Source organism: Lissotriton helveticus, chromosome 11 (genome assembly GCF_964261635.1).
Source record: "Lissotriton helveticus chromosome 11, aLisHel1.1, whole genome shotgun sequence".
NCBI classification, from domain to species: Eukaryota; Metazoa; Chordata; class Amphibia; order Caudata; family Salamandridae; genus Lissotriton; species Lissotriton helveticus.
In genome coordinates, this window is record NC_136072.1 from 442,933,687 (window position 1) to 442,950,841 (window position 17,155).

Sequence of the window (17,155 nt, forward strand, 5' to 3'; positions counted from 1 at the left end):
GCCCACATGGGCATTATTAACCAAAACCATATATTTATATAGTGTTTTTAACATTTAACCAGCTTATTTATATACGGCATATTGAGAATATATATAGATATATTTTTATACGTGTTTTATAATTATCTTATTGTTGTTTTTATTAAACAAACGGTTGATAATAATATGAGGTATGCCCACAGTTGGCAAAAGTTATACTCGTCTATGCAAAATGAGTTTAAGTTGGCTATTGATATAGGTGCATGAACAAAAACTGGGGTATTAGCATGGTTATGTATATGGTGACCCCCTACATGCAGACTAGTCGTTTTTTAGTGTTCAGTAACTGCACCAATGGTTCCTCTATACCAAGAAATGTGCTTTATGTTATGTATTCATACAGTAATTGCAAAGTGAACTATTTTTTAACAACATGAGTACTGAATTGCATTGAATTTATTCTATTTACTTTCTTGTCACAGTGCTGCTAAATGTTTGAATTGTGTTAATATCAGATTGTGCACTCACGCATAAAGTATGTCTTCTATGTCTATTAAGCACTCGTGCACTTTAAAAATGGTGATTTGGCCGTTGTACTGCGTCATGTGATCAAGGCTCCACGAGAGCCGAAACGCGTCGTGGCTAACTGGTGTTGGGCAAAATAAATTTCTAAGAAACACCAAGAATTGGGTCTCGTCTCGTCTTTGACAGAAATTAGCTGTTGGCGTCACATACCGTATATATATATATATATATATATACATATACATATACATATATATATATATATATATATATATATATATATTCACAGAAAAAACCATAGGTTATAGACCATATATAGTTAGGAATTAGCATTTACAAAACCTTGAAAATTCACTGAAAAAACCATAGGTTATAGACCATATATAGTTAGGAATTAGCATTTAGAAAACCTTATTTTACTCACACAAAACCATTGAAATTCCATATATAGTTAGTTGCACTAACTATATATCGCGCACCCGCAATCCACTGCTGATGATGTCACATATTACATCATTCATGACATGGTCAGTGACATCACTGATGACATCACTGATGACATCTCAAATGACATCACTGATGACATCACTGATGACATCTCATTTGACATCATTCTTGTGCTAATACGATAAACCTCTTCAGACTCTAATATAACCTTAGATACACTCAGTGTATACAGACACTCACACACTGTCACTCATCCATGGAGTTACTCACACACCTAGTCAGTCATGCAAAGAAACAATCTCACCTCCATTTCCTCAACTATACAGTTATACACACCTTACTTATTCAAACATATACTAACACATATTTACTCTCTTATACAATCCCTGATATAAGTTCACAATGATCCATACAGCCACTCACACATTCAGTGGCTCTCATGCACAGTTATTTATATATGCCAACTCTCACATGTACTGTGTTTTACATATGTACTTACTATGACATGTAGCATTGAGATATCCATTCACTCATCAATACACTCATGCACACAGTCAACCGCCCATGTAGCTTTTTCCACATGCACTCTTGAACTCATACACCTAGTGAATCAACTGCTCACACATCTATGCACAGAGTCACACACCTCCCAGCCACCCCCACACAAACTCAATCTCCCATAGAAATACTTGGGCAACCAATTAATAACACATATAGCCTCTCGTATAGCTAATGATCAACACATGCAGCAGTTTACATCACAACAGACATAATGATGCACAAATTAAGACAGTTTAGTCACTAACCCATGCATTCAGTGAGACACATTTAATCACTCACTCATACAGTCAGTCACGCACCTACTAAATCCTTCATCCAGACACTTATACATCCACTCATTCTTCAATATCTAAGACATATTTTAACTTTACAGAAACATACAGTCACTGGATGTTGTCATCAGTGATGTCATTTGAGATGTCATCAGTGATGTCATCAGTGATGTCACTGACCATGTCATGAATGATGTAATATGTGACATCATCAGCAGTGGATTGCGGGTGCGCGATATATAGTTAGTGCAACTAACTATATATGGAATTTCAATGGTTTTGTGTGAGTAAAATAAGGTTTTCTAAATGCTAATTCCTAACTATATATGGTCTATAACCTATGGTTTTTTCAGTGAATTTTCAAGGTTTTGTAAATGCTAATTCCTAACTATATATGGTCTATAACCTATGGTTTTTTCTGTGAATTTCATTGGTTTTTTAACAGCTAATATCTGTAGCTGTAAAATGTATTCTTCTTTAAATCCAAAAATATATTTTATATGTTTATGAATAATTTTTTTTTTAAATATTTTTTTTTCTTCGTTCCCGCTTCGCGAATCGGGAAGCTTCCCGTTAGCTGACCTTGATGCCGCGAAATAGACCGCGAGCCGGTAAACGTTTCTTTACCGCAAGTGCCGCGTTAGAAAACAACATCGTGACGCCTCCCGTCCGCATGACGTTTCACGTTGTCGCGTGATACGTCATATGACGTGCTACGTTAGCGAACTGGTACGCGAAGCGAGTCGCAAAGCGCAGGTTTCTGGAAGCAAACCGGGAGGCCCTGCAAAGCGCTTAACGTAAACACAGCAAGTCATGTGACTTGGTAATAACACTTTTCATTGGTTCATTTCACTTTTGGTTTCCTAATGATGTAAGACTAGGTCATATAATCTAAAATGAACACTTTTGATTGGTTGAGAACTCTTGTTTTTCCCAAATGATGAAAATCCCTCCTTCTTTCCTCACTCTGACTTTCATCATTGTGAGAGAAAGACCCTTTGTGATCACTGAGCAATGGCTTCTTTAGTAGCTTCAGCTGGTGCTTCCCCACCACCTCCACCACATCCAAGGAAGAGTGGACCACCTGCTCAAGTTGTAATTCAACAAGAAGAAGAAGAAGAGGAACAGGAGGACGAGCACGAAGAGAGGCAGTTTTTGCCTGAGCAGCCCAGGACGTCTCACCGGAAAGAAAACTTCATTTGGCAATTTTTTAAAATTCCCAAAGGTCAGAAAAAAGTAAATGCAAGATACGTAACTTGCCTTATATGTCAAGATAGACTGTCCAGAGGGACCGACAAAAAATACAGTTTCGGAAACTACACAATGCATCGCCATATGACTAGGTGGCATCCTAACAACTACAGTGCTGCACAGTTTCGGAACGACCTAGATAATCTCCCTATTATGGCCAGAAGATCTGTTGTACCGGAAGTAACGGGACCAGAGGGCAGGGAGATGGTGCCAAATATACAAATGAGATTTGGTGATGTAAAACACATCTGCGCATTTTGCGATGGATTCATTTCCTACGGAGAAAAAAGCATCACTCTGATCAACAGAGCTATTGACTATCATATGCAAGTTTGTCCGAAACGCCCAAAATAATAAATACTTCTTTTTTTTGTTTTGTTGCTCCTGTTGAGCCCTTTACAATGAATCGTTTTCATTGCCCCCTCCAAGAAAAACCCAAAAAAATATAAAACTGTTCCGAAAAATTCAAAAACAGTAAAAAAATGTTCAGAAAAATAAAAAAAAAAGTTCTTTTCAGAACTACCTCCCCGTTATTAAAAAATTGGTACAATATTTGGAACTGTGCCAACCTCTATTTCTCTTAGTTCGCTTCCCAGTTCGCTCGCGGGTACGCGAACCGGAAGCGACCCAAAAACAGTAAGTATAAGGGAAGGAAACAGACACTTATGTTAAAAGAAAGACAGCTATAAGGGAGTAAACTAGAGATACCATTACCCGTAATCCACTGCTGATGATGTCACATATTACATCATTCATGACATGCTCAGTGACATCATCAGCAGAGGATTGCGGGTTTTTTGGCAACATGCCTTATCCACGGTTTAATAACGCTGCCTTTTGCTTTATATAAGTTTTCAAATTGTATGAAATATATACCAATAGGTCGTTATGAACCTTTAGGTAGTGCTTTTCTTCATGAGGTCTGGTCGCTTCCATACACATACAGATGTTTCAAAGATGATCAAGAAGTTTATCTGAATGGAGAGGAATGCACTGAGACGCCAGATCATTCACTAATGTGTAGGCACATACATTTACACGGTTCATGCAACAAACACCGACCAAATATGGCTTGCGTGTTGCAAGGCACGCCAGTTCCTGCTATCATCCCCACGTTCAAGTTGTTGGAAAATGGTAGTTATTTGATGCTCAATAATGAAGATTGTTCTGAGTTAATTAAAAGTATTCCTTTTATCGTAACAGTAAGTGAACGGGTTATTTGCTGCAGAAATGTTCTATTTCCTCCCACACATTAACATAGGGAGTTTTCAATCTGGCCACAAATACCAACCTTGAGACACGTTTCAACGGCATGGCAAGAATAAGAGCTCTTTTGTCTCAGAGAGAGGTGGCCTTGAGTTCGGCCCGTGAAACTTTCGTACTTCACATAGCGAACACCCATACAGAGGTGCAAAACCTTTTTCAATTAACATTTGCCTTTCAATTTCAGCAACATGTTTCCGACTATCTGTAACGCATCCTCCACAAAGTCCCTGGTGCACTTTTTTAAAGTTGTTACCAGTGGTCTCGTGACTTCATTTGAGAAAATCTTTGGAGTCATCCCTGCTTCCTTTCATTGTATTTTCTGCACTCTGGTTCGTGGATTGGCATTTTTACTTGCATTACCAGCGGACGCTCTTGTGCTTTTTTACATTTTTAAATATGGATGTCCCTCCTATGCAACCTCCGACCCTGCAGCTGCTGACACTGTTCCGCAATCGCATGCTAGAATATTTTGGCACAATGCCGTTGGCGATATTAAGCACGGCATATGGATTATCTTTTCGGTTCTCCTACTTCACCTGTGTCCAGCCTGTATTTCACTGCCTGTCCTGTGATTTCGATTGGGCCATTGATTTGTGTCTCTGCGGACCGGTTTCTCCTGACGTCGACTTTAATCAGCTGATGACTCCTATCATTACTCACGAGTTGGTTTGTCCTGGCGAAAGGATTATGGCTGTGGCATTGATGCATGGACTACTTGGTCCCTGGAATTTACTGGCGGCAGCACAGTCTTTCTTGGAACAGAGCTTTCTTGAAAACCCACCGAGCTGTCCTCTGATGGTGATAGAGGATCCGGTGCTGGGAGAGCACGTATGTTCTTTTCCGCTTTTAAATTGGATGGCTGAACTGTTTTCGGATGAAGACGGTGACTTCCTATTGGAGGCTGTTGCAGCTTATTTTGCATACACAGTTATGTCATAGACCTTTTTCATGTTTGATATGCTGAGTACTAGCATTTCATTGACAATTCATTGACTTATTTGTCAAGTTTTTATTATTTACCTTGCCTATTGGCTTAAGACTCGATAAAGTACTTGGCTGTTTTATTTTTCTTTAGCATTAAATTTTCCTAGTTTTTAATGCTTTACCTTGCGGACCGTCCACATATAAACTTGCAATCTGCTCTCATGAGATGGCACTTCTATTATCTTATTCAGTTCGTTTCCGGATCATGAGGAGGTGTCATCTAGGTCCTGGATATCTTTACACCGTGTTAAGTTAGCATGGGCTCATTACCGGTTTAAACGCCATTTTTCCTTTTTTGCAACTTCTGCACACGACACTTAGTTGTTGCTTTAGCTTTCCACCTAGTAGTTCATCGTGGTTTACATGAGAATAATATGTTATTGGTCTACTATCTGCTTTACTTGTTAAACTATATCTGTACAGCGAGTGCTAAAGTTTCAAGAACAACACAATACAGAATTGTTATGAGGTCTGATCTCCACGACTTCATACTCATAACATAAGTGCAACTTCTGCCAATTCTGGGCATGAGGCGGGTTTTATATTGCTTTGCCGAACACACATACACAACAGTTGATGCGGTTCACATGAAGAGAGAGCTGGTGTATGCTGATGTGATTCCTTCAAATCTAAGACACTAAAGTATGGGCACGCCCTAAACCAACACAAAGAGACCTTCTTAGCAAATAATATAATATGTGTATTAGGGAGGGTGAGATATAAGCAGCCGCGGGCCGTGGAGGGAGTTACGGTGGGGCAGGGAGGCGGGGAGGGGGAGAAGCAGGGTGGAGCCCTCTCTACCTTGCCCCTCCCCCTCCCCGCCTCCCTGCCCCACCGTAACTCCCTCCACGGCCCGCGGCTGCTTATAAGTGTTGCTAACTCTTATTCATTTACAGCATGTTAACATACTGTCACCATTCGCTTTTTATGTACTAGTAACTATGCTGGTAATTTTGCTACTGATAATATGTGTACTTGTATTCTCCACCCTGCTTCTCCCCCTCCCCGCCTCCCTGCCTCACCGTAACTCCCTCCACGGCCCGCGGCTGCTTATAAGTGTTGCTAACTCTTATTCATTTACAGCATGTTAACATACTATCACCATTCACTTTTTATGTACTAGTAACTATGCTGGTAATTTTGCTACTGATAATATGTGTACTTTTATTATCTAAGGTACTACGCCTGAGAAGACGGCATTAGTAAATAAACATTTCAAATACACATCTGTTCTTCTTAACTCCATGTTCTGGTTTCTAAGAAATCTATAACGACCGACTGTTCATGAGTTCCACGTATCCTGAGGTACTATAAGTTCATATTCTGGATTGTCTAAACATTGAGAGTTTGTTATATCCAATGTGACACTGTACCTAGCTTGCTAAATAGTTTTTGATTACTAACGTGAGTTTTGGGACACCCTAATTCGCCGAGGTTCCAATCCTCTGTCCACAGTTCTGTGTGAGAACAGAAACCCTGCGACAGGGGCACCCCCGACCCTTGCTGGAGCTTCATCACACTTGCGATACAACTCCAGCAATGCATTCGCCGAGGTTCCAATCCTCTGTCCACAGTTCTGTGTGAGAACAGAAACGCTGCGACCGGGGCACCCTCGACCCTTGCTGGAGCTTCATCACACTTGCGATACAACTCCAGCAATGCGCCACCTTTACGGCACAGATACATCACGCATCTGTGCTGTTTTTGCCCCATGATGCGCCGCATTGTAAATGCAGCACACCATAGGTGACGGAACAGCGGCACAGAATGACTAACACATCCCTGGTGATGCGCCAGTCATCATAAATGTATCCCTATGCTTCTTATCTTGTTAGAGGTGAACCTCCATATGTATCATCAAAGTTATTTGCATTTCCTAAATAGCGAACTTTAAGGAATAAATAGCGATTCTTTACCATTCCTAGTTTGCGATGAGCTATTTGCTAATTAGCCGAATGTAGCCCAATGAAGCCCAATGTAGCCCAATGTAGCCCAAAGATGGCCGCCAGACACACAAAAAAACAAATGTAGCCCAAATATCAGCCAGATGTAGCCCAACTATAGCCCAGTGACAGAATGACCAATCAGCTTCGCAAACCTCCGTTACGCGAAGCGGAGCGCTGTTACAGATATATATCTTTTTTTGAACGTTAATTTCTCAAAATCCACTGGAGCACATATATTGAGACCTAGCAAAGGCACATCGGGCTACCAGTCCCTAATATTTTGCCAAGTTTCGTGCAAATCCATTCAGCCGTTCAATTATTATTATTATTATTTTTTTTTGCCCCGCGGGGCCCTTTTAAAACCTCCACATCAAACCTAGGGGATCAGCGAGGATCTACTATGCCCCCTTATAGTTATTTCCCCCTTTGTTTTGACCTCCTCTTGTCTCTCGATCCTACCGAGAGACAAGATGGCGGCCGCTACGGACTGTTTGGAATGTTGACAGACGCCGGAGAACCAATCAGCTTCGCTTCACAAAGCTCCGTTGCGCGAAAAGTCCGCGAACCAGTGCGCTGCCCGGTCCGCTGTTACAGATATATATCTTTTTTTAAACGTTAATTTCTCAAAATCCACTGGAGCACATATATTGAGACCTACAAAAGGCACATCGGGCTACCAGTCCCTACAATTTTGCCAAGTTTCGTGCAAATCCATTCAGCCGTTCGGGCTAAAAGTGAGGCCAACCGCCCTATGGAAAACTCAATGTTAAAAACACGTTTTGGGACCCCCCTTTTTTCTCGGCCCCCACTGGACGAACCCCCCCCAAATTTTCAAGGGCTGCTCAGAAACAAAATGTGCCATTTTCCTGAAAATTTCAGCCAATTCCGTCCACAAACGCCAAAGTTATTAGACATAGAATTTTCAAAAAACCCATAGAGAAAAAATCCTAACTATATATACCTACTGGCGACCGCCAGTAGGTAATATATATATATATATGTGTCCAAACAGCTCCTCCGAAAGAAAAAGCAGAGACCACTTGCGGGGATTCAAGGAGGCATTTAATCTCGAGGCTCACAGATAGGCAAATGCATTCCGGCAGTTATCTCCGCCTTCTTCAGTGCCAGAGGTGTTGTTCACAAACAGTGCAGTTCAACATACAGATTTAAATATCCCACTGCATCCGGTTACGTGATTGGTGACTCCGCCCCTAATATGAGTCTTGCTGTGGCGAGTTAGAATAGCGCCTACAGGTCCCATAATGCCACAATGATGTGGGATGTAGTGTGGGTGGGGAAGTAAAGTCACGAACTTCACAAAATCACCAAGTCTGTGTGCCCTCCGAAACTGCATGTCTCCTCTGGTCCCCTATACCGCATAAACCCCCAAAACCCGAACAGGATCTTTGGGGTGGGAGGTTTGGGGATGAATCCTCCAGACCCAACGTGCAGCCAATGGCGACAACACCACCCCGACTTCTCCCTGGAATGGGGGTGGGGTGCAGCCAACAATCCAGTACCCTGGAACAAAGGAATCCGCCGAAACAGAAGCCAGCAGCACCGCACCCAACTTGAAATGCGGGGGTCTCTCAGCGCGATGCTGGCCATCACGCAAACAATGTCCAAACAGCTCCTCCGAAAAAAAAACCAGAGTCCACTTGCGGGGATTCAAGGAGGCATTTAATCTCGAGGCTCACAGATAGGCAAATGCATTTTGGCAGTTATCTCCGCCTTCTTCAGTGCCAGAGGTGTTGTTCACAAACAGTGCAGTTCAACATACAGATTTAAATATCCCACTGCATCCGGTTACCTGATTGGTGACTCCGCCCCTAAAATGAGTCTTGCTGTGGCGAGTTAGAATAGCGGCTACAGGTCCCAGAATGCCACAATGATGTGGGATGTAGTGTGGGTGGGGAAGTAAAGTCACGAACTTCACAAAATCATCAAGTCTGTGTGCCCTCCGAAACTGCATGTCTCCTCTGGTCCCCTATACCGCATAAACCCCCAAAACCCGAACAGGATCTTTGGGGTGGGAGGTTTGGGGATGAATCCTCCAGACCCGACGTGCAGCCAATGGCGACAACACCACCCCGACTTCTCCCTGGAATGGGGGTGGGGTGCAGCCAACAATCCAGTACCCTGGAACAAAGGAATCCGCCGAAACAGAAGCCAGCAGCACCGCACCCAACTTGAAATGCGGGGGTCTCTCAGCACGATTCTGGCCATCACGCAAACAATGTCCAAACAGCTCCTCCGAAAGAAAAAGCAGAAACCACTTGCGGGGATTCAAGGAGGCATTTAATCTCGAGGCTCACAGATAGGCAAATGCATTTCGGCAGTTATCTCCGCCTTCTTCAGTGCCAGAGGTGTTGTTCACAAACATACATACATACATACATATATATAGTTAGGACAACTTTATTTATTATTGCTATGCAAAACCAACCTAAACTACACAAATGCTAGAAATTCAAAAGTTAGTCATAACTTCGTTATAGTTTGTGCCCCATCCAAAGCTTACTGTAACTCGTGTACCTATATACACAGTGTTGTCAACTCGCTACCCACACTAAATTAACTTTAACTCAGCCCACTAACATGCACAGTGTTCTCATAAATTACGTCATTTAAGATGTCATGAGTGTTGTTATAAATGCTATGATTTAACATGCTGTAAGTGATGTAATATAAAAGGGTATAAGCAGTGCATGGGGAAGGTTCAAATTATAGTACTCACATGCTGGAATTTGGATTGGACAATCATCATATCGTCCACCTTTGTCAGAGAGGAATAAATGTGGATAACATCGTGTTTCTAGTGTTTTTGTTCCCCAGACACTAATCGGGCCCCCTTTAGCTTTCCTCATCTGATACAGTTCTAAAGCATCTCTTGAGTCTTGTGTGTGTGAATACTATAATGTTTATATATTTGTTCACATTGTCCTTCTCATCTGCTCATATTGTCCTGTTAGATTTGTTTTATCAATTGATAAGTATATAGAGGAGATGTAGTTTGCAACATCAAAATCTTTATAGTAGATGTTGTTTTTCTTAAGGTAATGTAGTGTTTTCTGAACTTTCTATGGTACATATTTCTTGGCATTCGTTTTCTTTTGTAAGTACTCAGTTGACAAAAATCACAAAAAGTTCCTCTATTTTGCATTAAATTCCAAGAATTGTTATGTTTTTCTTGAAATCTAATGGGAGAAAAACAACTTTTTGTTTCAGTGTGAGTACTAATTCATGTGGCTGAATGTTTCTAATTTGTGGTTGCATTCTGACTATGGTTTGAAAAGGATGAACTGTTTGAATTAAAATGCTTTTATATAAATTCTGTTGCTTTAGTTCTGAAGAGATTGATATTTTTCCAAATTGTTATGAATTCCATGTGAAGGCATGAAGCTATGTTCTAGTTTTTCAAGACAATATATCACTGTATTCGAAAATATTGGATCTTTCTTCTGCAAAAAGAAAGCATTGCAACAAATGCAAATCTGATTAGGGATTTCAGAAACTGTTTCCTGAAATTCATGACTAGTCATTTTGTAATAGGCCAAGTCCATTTAAGAATTTTCTGATTCATTTTGAGTAACGGCAACGTTTGGTCAATTATTGTTCTCAGAGAGTAGATTTAAGTGTTTAGATTCGATATAGTCTAATATTGTTGACTTGTGCTGGATTTGAGTGAAGTAGAGCATCATTTAGTGCTTCCAATTGTAATGAAGGTATTTTGACAGAGTATAATGTCCACACAGGTTTTCTTAATGTTGAAGGATATGTGGAAAACATATTGATATGATGGAATGTGGTGTCACACACACGATTTCTCAACCTAAAGAATGTCCTTGGAGGCTGGTAATGGTCTGAAATGGGCAGACATCTATATTTTGGAAAAGTCTTTTTTTTTTTTAAGTAGTGATGACATTTTAAATGTCATTCGAAATGTCCTCAGCCTTAGAATGGATGTGTTTCTGATATTAAAAATAGAAGTGCAAGTCAATTCATAGTAGTTGATCAAAAAGGAGGGATAAGGGATTGGAACATCCGTTTCTTTCCCCAGGGTAAGTTATAGATTTATCAAATGGAAAACGGACACTTGTTACACCTTATGACCATTGGTAAAAGGGGTATATTAGAGTATCCTCAAAAACTCAATGTTTTTTTTGGAATGCGGTATATCTGTTTCATCCGCCCCACATTGAAGTTATGGCAGTTATCATTGGCTACTCCAAAATAGTGATTTTGCCAGCCTCAACCCGAGGCGCCTCTGGTCTGGGGTGGAGTGTCCAGAGAAGTGAATGAAAAAAGTGTGAAAATAAATTGTTGAAAAAAGGAAAAAATGTTAAAAAAATGGAAAACCGCCCGATGAATTTTAATGGAGGGTTGATTTCCACTTAGAATTAAAAATATATGATACTACTCATTAGATCAAGTTACTGGATCTAGCAGTATAATGATGAAATCGTCGACATGTTTCAGCTCCTTGGGCCCTAGGGGTCTATGGAGCTTTCGTCAGGACTAACAAACAGAGATTTGTACTTACACAATTTGTGTAGTATTTTTTCGATATGGTCGTTTTCTGATATGTGTTTCTGAAAACAACTCCTCCAAAATCTGCAATGAAATGAGGAAATACACAAACAAATACACACTTTTTAAATGCATTCAGTTCGGGCTGGTAAATAGTGAATTAACATTTTTATCACCAGGGAAACGTAACTACAGAAGGTATTTCTTACGAGGATTAAGAGGGAGATACTAATGACGTGCCCCCCAATGATTTTGTCTCAGTTGTGGTACAACGAAAAATAGGTCAAGTGCTATCTGACCTTGCAAAGGTAGTGCTTACAAAACCCATATGTATAATCCCCAAGTGGTGACATTCAGGCATTCACATATGAGCTACTTTAGTAAGCGTGCAAAGTGGATTACCCATAAAGAACTTAAACTCGAGTGACATTCAGCAATGTTATATAACGTTAGTCTGCTACCTGAACTGCACAAACGAGTCTGTTGTAAAAGAGCTCGGGGTTTCAGCAGTATTAGCCATGGTATGCCGCTCTGCTCATTTGTGACAGGTAGGCAGAACTGGTTTGAAGTTAGTAGCACAGCAAACAAAAAAGCAATCAGAAGGCAGCAAAACAGTGAAAGCAAGAAGGAATTTATTTGGTCCTACCTGATTCGGAAGAGCCCTATGCTTCATCGGGGTCCCGCTATTTTTAGCCCAGAGCTGTTTAGAGAATGGTTTTTTGCATTAGTTTGGTCAGGCTCAAGCGTCTTACCGATGTTGTCTGTTACGGAGTCTCCGCCGCCATTACCCGCATGTAGGAATGCTCCCTGCCTTGTGCTGACTCTGCCCCCGGGTGTGTCTTCTCAGTTACACGCTTAGATTTAAAGGGGCTCGGCTTGGCGTAGGCAGGCGGTGTTTTTTGTTTTCAATCGGGTAACTTTGTGTTTCAAAGTTGACAGATTGCAGGGACATTTTACAGGACCGAAATCTTTTTTCAGTGTTTACGGACAATGTTTAGATAAAAATGATATTGTTCAGTTACAGAGAAATGGAAAAGAGCATTTTTCAATGACATTCTGGGATGCTCAGTTCTGGTTATGTTCTTATTTAGCAAACTGATGCTAAGGGATGGAATCGTTCAATCCTTGGTCACAGGTTTTGAGACGGTCTACCCACCTCTGTTCCTTTTCAAACAATATTTGTTCACAGTTATATGTTTTATCGGTGAGCATTTCAATTACAGTCCAACGGAGCTCATCACAAGAGTGGCCTGAATCAACAAAATGGGAACATAACTTTGTAGTGTTCTTTTTAAGTTTGATAATACTTTTATGTTCACCAATTCTTACTTTTATTTTCCGGCATGTCATCCCGATATATTTCTTTCCGCAGGGGCAGCTTACCATGTAGATAACATCTGAGGAATTACAATTGGTATGCTGGCGCTGTGTCCATACTAGGGTCTCGGACCGTTGTAATGTTTTGGACCCTGTTGTTGTTTTGCAGGCTACACAGGAACCACACGGATAGGGCCCCGTTACTGGTGTCATCATTGCATCCCTCGTTGTGACCTGTTGCTGTTTTTTCAATGGTCGAGTATGTACTAAGACATCTTTCAGGTTCTTTGTTCTGCGGTTGGCGAATCTGGGTTTCGGCCAGTTGAAAACTCCGGTGTTCAAAATATGCCAATTTTTATTTATCATTTTGTTGATATCATATGTAGAGGGGCAAAATGTTGTAACACAAGTTGTCAGGTCTTGTATCTGTGCTTTAGGGAAGTTTTGTAAGAGGCAATCCCTCGGTTGGTTGTTCGCTCTTTTTTTACAGTACCTGATTGTTTTCTCCGTATAGTCCCTTTTCCTCAGTTTATCGCTCAATTCTTTGGCTTGAGAATGATAGTCTTCATTCTTGCTACAGTTTCTCTTGAGCCGTAAGAACTGGCTGAAAGGGAGATTGTCTCTAAGTGGCTTCGGATGGTAGCTTTGGTATGATAGAAGACTGTTCTTAGCCGTAGGCTTTGTGTAAGTTTTTGTCTGTAGGACATTATCCTCCACAAAAATTGTGAGGTCCAGAAAATCTAGGCTACTGTTACTGGCAGTGTGTGTATATTTGAGCCAGGGATCCAACTGGTTCAGCCAGTTCATGAACAGTTTCAGATCAAGTGCAGTGTTCCAAATCAATATGATATTGTCAATATATCTCTTCCAGTATAAAATACTGGAAGAGAAAGAGTTTGATTCATTGTGGATATATTGACTCTCAAAATGACTTACATATAGTCCCGCCACCGATGGGGCAAAGGCACTGCCCATAGAGGTGCCATGGGTTTGAAGGTATAGATTGTCCTCATAAGCAAAAAAGTTTTCTTTTAATGCCAATTTACAACATTCAAGGATGAAATGTCTCGGTGTGTTGTATTGCCATTCTTCCATATAGAGGACATCTTCCAAGACTTGGAGCGTGTCATCTTGTGGGAGGCTGGTAAACAACGATTCCACGTCTAGGCCCACCGGAAGAATTTTATTAGGATCAAATGATTTGTCTTTGATCTGCACCAAAAGATCTCGGGTATCTTTTAGGTACGCTGGTGTTCGTTGGACCAAGGGTTTAAGATATTCGTCCGCAAATTTTGAGAGCGGCTCGAGGACTGACCCTATTCCAGACACTATGGGTCGTCCGGGACGTGGAGACCTATTTTTGTGGGTTTTGGGTAGTGAATAGAAGTAGGGTGTTTTTGGCTCGTTAGTTGTCAAATATTCTGCTTCTTTCCTTGTTATCCACCTCTTAGTCTCTGCTTCATACACCATGATGGATATTGTGTTCTTAAGTCTCTCTGTTGGATCTGTAGTGATCCTTTGGTAAAATCTTATGTCGGACAAGAGGGCAAGGCATTGTTGGTTATAACCATTTTTGCTCAAAATTACTGTGCCTCCCCCCTTATCTGCCGGTTTGATCACTATCATTCATATACACGCTTCTGTTTCTTTTCCTTCTTCATTGCATATTATTTTTTTATTGTTTTGGTTTTTTATGGCCTTCATGGGTGACTGAAAGCACAATTTTTCTGTTGATGGTAACTCTGTTCATGAAAGTATGATTCAGTGCTTGATGTTTGTGTCCAAGTTCCCTGAAAGATGTTACAGAAGTTTAGTATTGTTAGTTGTTTCTTCAGTAGTTAATGTACATTTAGTTTGTAAATAAATGGTCAAGGGTTATGACTCGATTCATTATGAAAATTAAAGAGTTTCGTTTTGACATTAAATGCGTTTTCAAAAATATGTTGAAAATATTGTCTCAGTATGAGTTTCTCTGTCATTTTCCTTATGAAAGCAAGTGTTTGAAGCAGATTTTTTAGGACACGTGTTTCATACTGCTTTCCTGTAATACTCCTAATGTTGTCTCTTGTGAAATTGTGTATTTGTTTTGAATAGCCAGCATTTTCTTTGTTGGAATAGTGGACTGTTAATGTTGCTTTCTTTGTCAATTGCTTATTAACCTTTTTACTATTAATGTTATGGTGTATAGAAACATTGGAAAATTTAATTGTAGTCTTACCAGTACTGTTGTTTGTCCTTGAGCGTTCTCCTTCTCCCTGGTTCAATGTTTTTTTCTCCTCTCTAAGTAGTAAAATTTCCTTTTTTTGCTTCTACAACTATTGATTTTCAGGTATTGTGTTCAAAGTGGGTAAGTTTGTATTTTTTTCTTTTATTATTTTAGTAACCATATTACATGTAGAACTGTACCCATTTTATGTAGAAATATATAGATGGCTGTGAATAGGTATAATTTTCACTTTCTCTGTTGTCTTTGAAGTAGAAATTGAGCTCTTGCTTTCCAACAGTCAGCAGAGTCTCTATGGTTGTTGGTAATATTTAGTAGTATTGGGCTGTGTTTATAGCCCAATTTGTGTTAATAGCCAGTCACATAATGACCTACTTTCTAATTTAGTTTCTTAAGTTTCCTATTGAGTTTTGTTGTCATGTGACCAGAAATGTGTCTTTCAAATGCCTTTCTAATACTTGTTAATGGTCATTGCTGTACGCTAGTTTATTTTCTTACCTCATTTAGTTACATTGTAGTATTGGGCTACATTAAATTACATTAATGACTAAAACTCTATTAAAGCCAATATTAGGCCTTCTTTCCCAATTAAGTTGTTTGTGTGATGTAGTTTCCTAAGGACCAATCATCAATTGTGTTACGTAGTTGCTTGTCTACCTCTGAGTTCCTTATGCTTGTATGTCAGTGTATGTGCACCAGGGTTAGGGTTTGATTTGTTGGGCACATTTTCATTTTTTGACCAGACAGCATGGTAAGGAAGTAGGTGTTGAAAATGATTTAGGTTTGAAAGGAGTTGACTTAACATGGATTGGTGAAAGAGGTTTGAAATAGAAACAGTACTCCCTCTACTTTCTTCTGTTGGTAAATGTGAACATCTCCATTTTATGGTAATCCACTGTGGTGGCAATGATATTGGGGACGTAACTGGAGTTAGGCTTGAAATTGAGATGAAGGATACATTTTTCAAATGTCCGTTTCCGAACACACATTTTGGGCCCTATTCCGTAGCGAAACCAAGAACACCTGACAAGGAGTCAGCAGTCCCGCTTCCAATATTTGGATGTGACCACCTTCATGGTGGTTGGTAAGGGTATACTTTACATTGCAGTTTGTACTGTGGGCCACAGCACAAGCCTCAAGGGAAATATATGCACTTTTTAAACATTTATACATCGTGTGGAAGGCACCATGGATGTTTAGGGGGCACCTAAGGTGCCCCCCCCCAGGACCATAGCGGAAGGCCACGGGTGACAGGTGCCCTACTAGGGGCCGTAAAAAGCCTTTCTGCCTTTCTAAAAGTTTTTCTTTCATGTCAAACAAACTGACACGAAAAGGCTGGCGGAAAGGTGGATCGTAATCCCCACAGCAGTGCCTGAGAAGGCACTGCCTCCGTTGTGAGGAATGCAATCCGACCACCTGGCCGACAAACTCCTTAAGCTGCAATGCCACAGGTGCCGTAGGTCCCACAGACCTCCTAATGAGGCCCTTTGGGTTCTCAAATATTTGTCAGAGAAAAAAGTGTAAGCGGTCTGCTGTAAATGCTTCTAAGTTTGAAAGGACTGGAAGATGTGAAAAATGCAATGTCAGCATTCCTTTGCGATCTCAAAATCTCTTCTATTTTTCATTTAAGTATAAAATATGGAAATGCAGCATTGGATTGTCCTGAAAACATTTTTCAACCTATGGAAACCAAATGTTCATTTCATACCTAAAACTGTGGCTTGACAGACATATAAATAGGTTTAGTTTTTACTTACCTTTTATTGCTTAGTTTATTTAATCCTTTGCAAAACAACTTATACAATTTTAGAAAAACAATTATTAAAAGCATGACAACACTTACAATTGGCAAG